The sequence below is a fragment of the Lepisma saccharinum genome, chromosome 5, assembly GCF_977018435.1.
Source record: "Lepisma saccharinum chromosome 5, izLepSacc3.1, whole genome shotgun sequence".
Classification (NCBI taxonomy): Eukaryota; Metazoa; Arthropoda; class Insecta; order Zygentoma; family Lepismatidae; genus Lepisma; species Lepisma saccharinum.
In genome coordinates, this window is record NC_139233.1 from 24347175 (window position 1) to 24358347 (window position 11173).

Here is an 11173-nt window from a genome sequence, read left to right on the forward strand (position 1 = left end):
CACGCCCAAATGCACACAAAAATCGACATTATCGTTCTTTCCATATGTATTGTGCAGGTGTTCAACATTATAACTGCCTGCTCGATGGTCGTGCACTTTAAGTGGATGACTTTCGACATTGTCATCGAAGTTCCCGGTTCGAGTCCCGGTCTCACCATGGTTTGTCTCATGTTTAAAACAAATATAGAACAACGTTCTATATTTTTGGTTTCTTTTAAACCTGAGCCTTAGCCATAACTCTAACCCAGAATCTTCGGACCCCAGATTGTTTGATTTTTTGATTTGATTTTAGTTTATTTTACTTCGCGTTTTGTGTCTCTTGGCTAATTTGCGAAGATGGGGATGAGTGATGAAATGATGAAATTGATGAATGGACATTCACAAACAACCAAGCCCGACCAGGATTCGAACCCGGGACCCTTGGCGTCACAGCGCGATGTGCTAACCACTCGGCCATAGGGTCGGGCGGACCCCAGATTGTAAATTGGGCATTCAACGTGCTCAGTCGTGGGTTCGATTCCGGTGAGGACACATCAGTGAGTGTTTAGGTTAAGCCACGATTATCCTTTCTGTAGTATACAAAGTATCTTAAAATTCGTCCAATCTAAAAAAATAAAGACAGAGGGACTTGAACGATATTCGCTCGAATATATAGAATCAAGGTTATTAGAATTATATGTGTAGAATATCAAATATCATTTCAATGCGACAATAATCGTACAAATATATGTGTAAAATTCGTGTTGATAGTTTCAGCCCATAATCATCTATTCATTTTCATATATTACTATGCCGGACCCTGTGGCCGAGTGGTTAGCACATCGCGCTGCGACGCCAAGGGTCCCGGGCTTGGTTGTTTGCGAATGTCCATTCATCAATTTCATCACTCATCCCCATCTTCGCAAATTAGCCAAGAGGTACAAAACGCGAAACAAAATAAACTAAATCAATCAATCAATCATATAATATCAATATTGGTAAGATAGACTAAATTACAATTTAACATGAAAATGAAGACTATGTTCACTTCAGTTTCAATCTCACTGCGTCTTTCATTTCACGATCCATATTTGAGGGTCAACTACCACAGACAAATCACGGTTATATGTGTACTACTGGGCTTCGAGCGTAAACAGCTCGTTTTGCCTGTTCAAGCGTTATTCGCTCGAGCGAAGAAACAGTCGATTCCGTAAGCCATCTAGCGTCATCCGTGTGAACTATTAGACGATCGAGCAAAGAAGCCTCGATGCAGCAGTGACATTTTTACGTAGTCATCGCAAGACTTGCCAAACGTCAGAGTCAATCTTTCCACGGGGGTATGGGGGCAATATTTCTCCACGGTAAACGCCAAGCCAAGATCATGAGTTTTGTCGTGCGATTCATAGTATCTGACTGATAATATCTCACGGTGCTGTAAGCGCATGTCCACACTATCTCAAGAAAACGAAAAATTATGAGTTTTGTTTATCATACATGTTCGTCCGATAATAAGTTCCGAGAAATCGGGAGAGCAAATCCTATCGAAAATAAAAAAATCAGGTTGATAACATTTTTTACTATAATATCACGAACGTGATTTAAAGCCGAAATTACTAGGAATTACATCAAGAAGAGACTGAAGAAAGGTGCTATTCCTACGTTGATAATGATGATAACAGGGCTCGTACAGTGGGATCCATAAGTATTGCTCAGCAAATTGTCCATGACTATTTTCGTTGGCTTTTATCTTCACCCTACGTATTCTTAAGGACTATATTTGTACGTATACTGGTTCAGAGGTTGTAAGCAGCTTGTTTGGTGTTTTGTGTCAGTTCTCGAAGCTCTCATTGCATAAAACAAAGGGAGTAAACGTGATGGGCAATTTGCTTGATAATACTTATGGATCCCACTGTACATGACACGTGAAGTGGATGACAAAATCCGGATTGATTTTTCTACGGAGTATATGATCGTAAAATGAGGAAGACGAAACTTTCTACCTGAAAAATGGAAAAATTGTTAAACCTCTCTCTCCGGAATCCGGGTGGTAAAATTTCCGAATCGAGATTTCAAATTTTCCGGAATCCTGATATTTTTGGCCATCGCCAGTGTGAAGATAAGATGTGCTAGGAAAAAGGTTCTGACTAGTAAGTATGTCTGTCACCTCGAGAACAAAAATCTTGATAAGTCTTGTTATTTGTAAACATAGTAAACACAAAACAACTTCGTGTTTTTGTAAACTAAGAACGTTTTTTTTCGAAATAGATATTTGAACCTCAGGATCCCAAAAATTAAAAGGAGAAATACTATGAAGAAAATAAATGGATCCAGAATTGCTCTTTCTCCATTTCTTTTCAGCACTAACCGTGGGTAAATTTATGCTTTTTGCTTACTCATATTTTTCTCTATGCACCATTACTTTCATGTATTCTGTGTAAGTTGTGTTGCGATGCTCTTCAATATGGGTTTTTCTCTTAACACAAGAGCGTTGCATGCTTTACAGTGCTGGAAATAGCAGACACTCCGAGGAGTTTCATCTTGATGATGTCACAGAACCTTGCCGTGGTTGTAAACATCTGGGCTGAAAAAAAAAAAGTATCTTATGACCAGACCTTGAAGGGCGGGGTAGCTGTCGACGGACCTTGGATTCGCACATTTTCTGCGATGACTGGGTCGCCTGACACCATTGCACTCAACAGGAAACGTAGCGGGACGGTTGGGCACGAGGGTGTAGACCTGGGCTCTCTTTCTACAGTGCGCGTCAAATCTCCTGCATATTGCCTTGAACGGCTGAACAGCACCAGCGAATCACAGACGTGCGACGTTGCCTAGTTCCGTGACAAGGCGTTTCGCTCAACCACGTTGTCTCTTTTCCGTGTGAGATTTCGGCATGGCACCGCTGCAATGCGATGCTATTGGCTATCGCCATATGCAGGAGATTTGACGCGCACTCTAGCTGTTTCATGCTGGGTTTCGACTCCACACGGCACAAACGCGTACTACTTTCCGGATGGCCCTCGTATTTTGCTTTGTCATCGCCGCATCTCCTGATGACCTCTGAATATTTTATTTAATTGATTTAGTGTAACTTAAATGAAAGCAACAGAAAATCGCGGTTTGTGACTTAAGTACTTTTCTCCGAACACGCTAGAACTCGTAAACGATGAAAAATTTATTGGATTGGTTTACGAACGTAAAGCATCAGCCACGTGATTCAAGAACAACCATATTTAGGAGAGAGGAATGCAAAGCACTAACTATAATTTTTCGTTCGTAAAACTACGAATAAATAACAAGTTAACAACAACAAATATATAGGCTATAAAGGGTTTTCCAATAAGAATGATATGATTTTGAAACGAACTGGCAACTATGCTTCAAATATTATAACTGTCACTAGTTGTCATTTGTATTTAGCATACTGTGACAATTTATCATGGCTAAATACACGCTTCAAGAACGTTTGGTTATTATCCAAAAAATATATATATGAAAATAGACGTTCTATTGAACTTGAAACGGATCATAATTTTGGGCAAAAAATTATCTTCTCAGATGAAGCTCATTTCTGGTTAAGTGGATATGTTATCAAACAAAATTTGTCGTTTTTAGTGTGAAAACAATCCGCAAGAGATTCACGAGAAGCCCTTGTATCCGCAAAAGGTTACTGTATGGTGTGGTTTATGGCATGGTGGCATCATTGGACTTTTTTTTACCTTCGAAAACGAGGTAGGAGATGCAGTTACAGTGACTGGTGAGCGGTACCGATTGATGATAACAGATTTTTTGTGGCCAAATTTAGATGAAATTGATTTGGAGGACATGTGGTTCTAACAAGACGGTGCCACATGTCACACTGCTGATGCCACTATCGACGTATTGCAAGAACAGTTTGGTAAAAGGATAATTTCAAGAAATGCAACTGTTAGTTGGCCTCCAAGAAGTTGTTATGTAACTCCTTTAGATTGCTTTTTGACGGGTTATTTGAAATCTATAGTCTATGCAAACAGACCACGAATCCTTGATGCATTAAAATTAATATCGAACGCTGCATTCGTGACATTAGGCCCGAGTTATTGCACAAAGTCATCGAAAATTGGGTTCATCGAATTCACTCGTGTGCACGAAGTCGAGATGGACACTTAAATTATGTGTTATTCAAAACATAATGTAATAAACTATGCTTCAAAATAATATAAAAAGTTTGGTTGTATCTGAAATAGTTCTATTTTATTTCATTGTAAAATCATATCGTTCTTATTGGAAAACCCTATATATGCAGACGACCAGTTATTGATGGCAGCAAGCAAAGATGATCTACCAAGGTCTGTTTTCAAACTTCAATCAATTCTTACAAATTATAACATGAAAATTTCAGAGGATAAAACAAAGTGAATAGCAATAATAATAATAATAATAAAAACTTCGTAAGAGTGGATGAATGACAACATAATTGAACAGGTAACAGACTTTGCATATTTGAGAAGCCATATTTCACAGTTCCAACACCAAAAATAGGTATGTTCAGAAAAAAAAATTAAAAATACAATAGATTAAATGGAATTTTGATAATCAATTTTGGAAAACAAACGAGAGAAGATATTTAAATTAGATACCATAGCATAATTTCAAGACCAGACCTTCTATGTGGTGGCGAATGTTGAACTATTAGTCAACATGATAAAACTAGAATAAATCGTTTACAAATGAGATATTTGTGGTCTTTAAGTGGAGTACCCTTACGAGACAAAATTAGAAGTGAACAAATACACAATAAATGAAAGGTCTAAACAATGGAGGAAGAAATTTGAAAAAATATCAGTTAAAGTAGAATCCACATGTTCTGAGGATGCCAGATAGCAGTTTGCCACGAAAATGATGAAATTACATGCCAAATGGAAAAATAAATTTAGGAAGGCGATATAACCGATGGAATTATCAATCTTTGTAGTCGCAGAACGGGCTTTGGTTACCCAAATCTGCAAGAGGAGGAGGAAGAAGATGAAGAACAAAAGAGAATCAAATTTTCATTAAGTCACTCCGTTTACCCTCGCCAATATTTATTTTCACAACAATGTTTTCTCCATTTCGATACCTTCTGCACATCAAACTCTACCAGCATACTTGACAATTTTCCAACGGGCTTCAATGATGGCGTAGTGGTAACGTCGTCGCCTTGTAATCAAGGGGTCTCGGGTTCGATACCCGGTGGAGGCTACACTAAACTGTAGGTGCAGTCCCGATAGTCTATCTCTGCATAAAGTGGACAACAATTCAAACAAACAAACAAACAAACATCACCAGGACATGTGCCAGTCGAACTCGGCAGAGTCAAAGTTCGGCTGAAAGCGAATGTGAATATACTAAGTGACACCTGAAAAGGCACAATACTTACGTATGTTGACTTGTCACTTTCGATGCTCAGGTGTTCGGTGCTCGCCCAAGGAAACCTGGGTGAATAATGATGGGAACCATTGAGGCAGCAAGATATACAAGCGCTCTCCTGGCCAATGGAAAGTAGGTTGCCCCTCCCCCGCCGACCTACAAAGCCTGTCTGCTCCTCAAAAAAGCCATCTTCCGCAACACGTGGTTTCCACGCGGTGTTAACAGACGTCTAAATGCTATCTTCTCTTGTAATGCAAACAGTCTATTCCCCTCCCTCCCACTTCTGCTCCTTCAAGAAATTGCCACAAGCGCTCATATTGTTCCTTTGCTTCCGCCGGTTTTCAATGGTGTCTGTAGAATGGGGGTGGGGGTAGGCTTCGGTAAACTTTAAAGAATAAAATTCCCGGAGATTTCTTTACAGCCTTCAAACTGCTTAGATAATTTTCTTTTTTTTGGGAGACCAAAGTCCTGAATATAAGCTGTTACCTGTTGGAGGTCTTCTTACTGTGAAATACAAAATTGAATCAACTTGCTCAAACAACCTAGCAACCACACTTTGTAAGCAAGCAAAACAAAAGCAATATACAGATATACAGGGTGTACCAAAAGTCCCATTACCCCCCCCCCCCCACCCTTTGAATTGTAGACAAAACTGCAAAATGTTATTTTAACAGCATGCGTATGATGAGAGGATGGTATACCCTTAAATCAGACCAATGACCACCATTTACTCCAGAGGATCTGTGTGCACACCGCCATTTTCATGGCACAGTATTATTCGCCTCCAGGTGCGATGTGAAATCCTCTGTAACATGTCAGATCTGGATTTCGGGGTGGCCATTTTAAGAGAATTCCTCAATGATGTGTTCAGAGACAAATGGATTGGGCGAGGATCGACAAATTTACCAGCACCTCTAAAATTGCCACCCCGAAGCCCAAATCTGACATCTTGTGATAATGCGCTATGGGGGCACATCAAACAGAAAGTCGCCCATAATCGTTATCAGACAACTGAGGAACTTCAAGAAGCTGTTCGCAGTGCGCTTGCTTACCTCATGCCAGCCAAGTTACGGAGGATTTCACATCGCATCTGGAGGCGAATAATACTGTGCCATGAAAATAGCTGTGTGCAAACAGATCCTCTGGAGTAAATGGTGGTCATTGGTCTGATTTAAGGGTATACCGCCCTCTCATCGTACGCATGCTGTTAAAATAACATTTTGTAGGTTTGTCTACAATTCAAAGGGGGAGTAATGGGACTTTTGGTACACCCTGTACACATTGAAGCAGCTCTTGAAGTGAAAATTCTTAGTTGGGGGGAATGTTTGGTCCATCCTTGGGGCAAGCTGGAGGGAATGCTCCTATGGTTCAACATAGTAACAATGAGAAAATTTTACCAGCTGGATGCGTACCATTCTCCCTCACTTCGAGTACTGTTCTGAAACCGTAATATTAACACAAAATTCTTCAAAATGAAACACCGGTCGAGTCTTCAAATAATATTGCGAAGTTTAATTGTTTGGTTTTCAATAACAAATTTCTTCACGCGGCAAATAAGAAAACAAATATTACAATAATACTAATTCTCGTCATTCCGGGAGATAACAAAGATTGTCCGGGAAACCTGAAGAGTAAGTTTGATTCAGGGAGGGTTGGCAAGCCTAATCCTCCCCTCCCTAAAGTCATTCATCTAAATCCCATCCAAAACCGTTCATTACAATCCCCTCAAAATACTGTAGTTTGTTGAATAAATACGCAGGAATTGATTTTTATTTTAATGTAATAGCCTGTTAAATTGTCGCATTATTTTCATTAAAACAAATTCAAAATTTCGCAATACGGAAAGCTAGCACATTGATTGAATAAAAACCTAAGCCCCGCGACAGGTTAAGTTTGCAGCAACTTTTCTCGTATATAAACCCAAAACGTACGCGCAGAATTTAGTTCCTCTACAATACTGCCGATTTTCTCACTGTCTATGATATGAACAGCTCGGCGGTTGAGGCAACACTGGCACAGGAGATGCTGAGCGCCGCTCTTGCGTGGATTAATACATAAAACCTGCTGCAAACTTAACCTGTCGCGGGGCTTAAGTCCATCTGACTTGCCAGAAAGTAAATATGCGCGTTTAATCAGTGTTCGTGGGCGAAGAATAAGACTTTTTAAAAAATACAATTTCACTGTTTAACACAAATTATTTTCAACTTAAGATAGAAAATTCTAACTGGGCACACCAAATATTCGTGCTGCAGTTGTCTGTTATAAGTAACTAAAACTAGTTAGTTCATTATAGTTGTTTCATGAGGCATATACAAAGCCGTAGCCAGAAATGTCTAAGGTCGGGGCGAGCTAAGTATCGCTAATCAATATCTTTATCCCTTAGCCCACGCAGCTCCTACCAGGAGCGTAATATTATTCATATCAGTGAGATGATGATGCTGATTCTGGAGTTCGCAAACTGATTTCCTATGAGTTGGCAACCTGATTTCCTATGAGTTGGCAACCTGATTTCCTATGAGTTGGTAACCTGATTTCCTATGAGTTGGCAGCCTGATTTCCTATGAGTTGGCAACCTGATTTCCTATGAGTTGGCAATCTGATTTCCTATGAGTTGGCAAACTGATTTCTTATGAGTTGGTAACTTGATTTCCTATGAGTTGGCAACCTGATTTCTTAGGAGTTCCTAAATTTATTTCTATTAATAGCGTAGGATCACGTGACATAGTGAGATAGGCCAGATCTTGGAATCAGTATACGCCACTGGCCCCTACCATTAACTTCGAGGCCGGGATCATCATATGAAAGTGCTCTTTTTTTTTTAATAAGTTCAAGTTAGTGTTAACCAGGGTGGCTAAAAAGCACGATTTTTATTAAAAATATTTTTTTGTTGATTTTAAAAAAATGTAAATCGATTTTTAATTTTTTTTTAAAAAACTCTTAAAATTGCTTGTATGGTTTTTGGCGCCATACATATAGATATATGTTTTTTATAGAAAGGCTTTTCCTAGTAAACGGACCTGTAAAATATTTGAACAGTTTGATTAAAGCAAATAAAAAATATACGTAAATATACATTTTTCTTATTCTGATACTGTACCTATTGTGGTATTGGTGTTGTTTATTGTAATGATACAATTTATGTATCACTCCACTTTTCTTTGGTAAGTTATAACTAGGAAACGGATTTCTAGGTCCATACCTATTTTTTTTCTTTTGCTACGTTCTAGAGATATGCTATTTAGATATCTTTGCGTTTCGTGTACACAACACCCCTCTACTGAAATTCTATAGGACCTAAAAATGCCTAAATGAACTATAAATCCCTATAAATGCCTAAAAGCCCTATTTTGACTTGAAAAGCGTCTTCTAAATCATTCGCTTAACTTTAAAAATAATTTTTATTAAGAACGACCCTTAATTTCCACCAGAAAAATTTGAGACCCTTGAATTTTGAGAACTTGAAAAAATCAGAGCCACAGAGGAAGTAATGCACCATCAAGGAGTGTCAACGTCTGTGCAAATTTCCGCCATCTTCCAGCCTGCATCACAAAATTGAAAAAAATGTGGAGCAAACTGACTGGATGAGGCTTTCTCCATCGTTGAACGCTGTACTTCTGAGGTGATAAAAGGTAGGTGTAGTGTACCAAACAGAAATACGAGCTGTTTTGGAACGGAATCGTAGCTACAAAATCATTCAGTTGTTAAAACAGGGCCGGCATTATCCAGGCCTCGAACAGTGTAAGAGCGCGGGAAGATTCCAAGAATACATCCGTCTGATTGGCTGTCTCGAGTGCCTGATGTGACGAATAGGAAAGGCAACCCTGCAGGAAACTACAACTGCCCTAGTATAGAGGCTGCTCATCAAGGACAACAATACCACTGCGACCTGCCAGCGGTTGAATTTTTTAGCACACTTTTATGCACACATACATGGGCGTCGGCAGGGGGGTCGAACCGATCGGTCGACCCCCCCCCCCCCTTGGAAATTCCCATCTACTTTTTTTTTTTCAATTTATGGCAATTTATAAACGAAACCCTTTATTTCACCTCATTTTGCGTCATTGTTTAAAAATGGTCTTGACATAACGAATTTGGTATGAAACTTTCATAGTTTGCGACATTGAAACTTTGTTAATTTGTAACTTTCACACGTTCCGAAGCTTCTTATACTACTGCGTTTGCTGCTGCTACTGCTACTAATGTTTGAAGTAACTATTATGTAATCTTGGTTGTAACAAGTACTATATTATTCATATAATAAACTTATTGGATGCTAAAATAAAATAAACAAAAACTGCTAGTGACTACTGCTACTAGTAATAATAATAATAATATAATAATAATAATATCCTCGACATCTTCAATTCGAGCCCCCCCCCCCTAGGAAAATTTCTGGTGACGCCCATGCACATATAGACTAATCGGGACTTGATCTACAGTTTAAAGTTGGATCCGAACCACTATGTGCCTCCAGCGGATATCGAACCTACGACCTCTTCGTTACAAGGTGACGACGTGACCACTACGCCTCGAGAAGAACCAAGTCTGCCTTGGGAATCAGGAGCAGTTGCATCTATGAAGTCTGCACCAATAACTTCATGCGTCGTGAAGGGAAGGTTCTCCATGGACACTTTTGGGTTGTAACGATCACATTGAAAGTTAATGGGATTGTTACAATACAGAAGTGTCCGTGGAAGAACTTCACCACGGAGAACATTGTAAAACCATTGGGTGGGCAGTGCTTCAAAATATGATAAAGTTTTTACGTTGGACAAATTGTATATTTTTTTATAATCAAAGAAAAGTAACTAAAAATAGTAACTTTTCTATACAAATTGCATCTGAAACAAGTTATTTCATAAAATTATTATTAATGAATAATTAACCTATTAATTTATTATAATCACCTAAAAGTCCTAAAATGGAGTTTATAAAGTCCTAAATCCCTCTTTTTTAGCACCTAAAAATCCGTTTCCCTAGTTATAACACTCAGAAATAGCTAAATATGAAAAAAATACATTTGTGAATAATTTTTTTTTGCATTTCTTGTAATCGCTCAAACCATCTTTGAACATCTTGTATATGCTGTGGTAGAAAATGCGTAACTGACAGGAATGCCCATCCCCTCAAAAAACCCAAAGCCAATGGCGCGTCCGCCTAGACCATGTCATAAAGTATTTAATTACGATATCGTGTCTACTATAATCCTATTACTGAAAGTCACTTTTTTAAAGCTTTACAGAACATTTTACTTGACCTTCCTCCCTAAAGCCTTCTATTCTACATCTAACGGACAGGCACGTATTTAGAAATATATTTCGGAGGGGGTCCGAATCAAGGGTCTCAATAATAATAATAATAATAATAATAATAATAATGACAACAACAACAACAACAATATAAATATTTAAATTAAAATAACTATGTCATAACTAAATTAAATATTAATTAAAATCTGTAAATTTATTAATATTGCATTTTTATTATTATATGAATACGTAAAAAGATGGTATAAGAATATACAGGGGATGGACAAAAATATGGAAACACCACGACATAGGAACGGGTGGTATCGACGCAATTTTTCCACTTGAAATCGGACGAGGTGCGACATTATTTTGTTTTGCGCCGTGAGATAGGATACTGTCAGACTGGTAGGAGTCGACAATTGCGCTGTAGGTAGCGTGCATTGCAGTTGATACTGAATCATGTCCGAGCTGACAGAGTTTCAAAGAGGGCAAATTGTTGGTACCCGCCTTGCAGGCGCCTCTGTTACCAAAGTAGCCATGTTATTTGGCGTATCGAGAGG

General features: G+C 38.7%; 1 protein-coding gene across 1 annotated transcript in view; it reads right to left on the minus strand.

Moving 5' to 3' along the window:
* The window catches only part of LOC145988258 (alpha-tocopherol transfer protein-like), a 34276-nt gene extending 28836 nt beyond the window's left edge, over positions 1-5440 (minus strand). Inside the window, exon 1 of the mRNA XM_083123124.1 lies at positions 5375-5440. The gene's annotated coding sequence lies outside the window, so the exon portion shown is untranslated. The remainder of the gene's footprint in view (positions 1-5374) is intronic.
* Positions 5441-11173: the final 5733 nt, after the last annotated feature.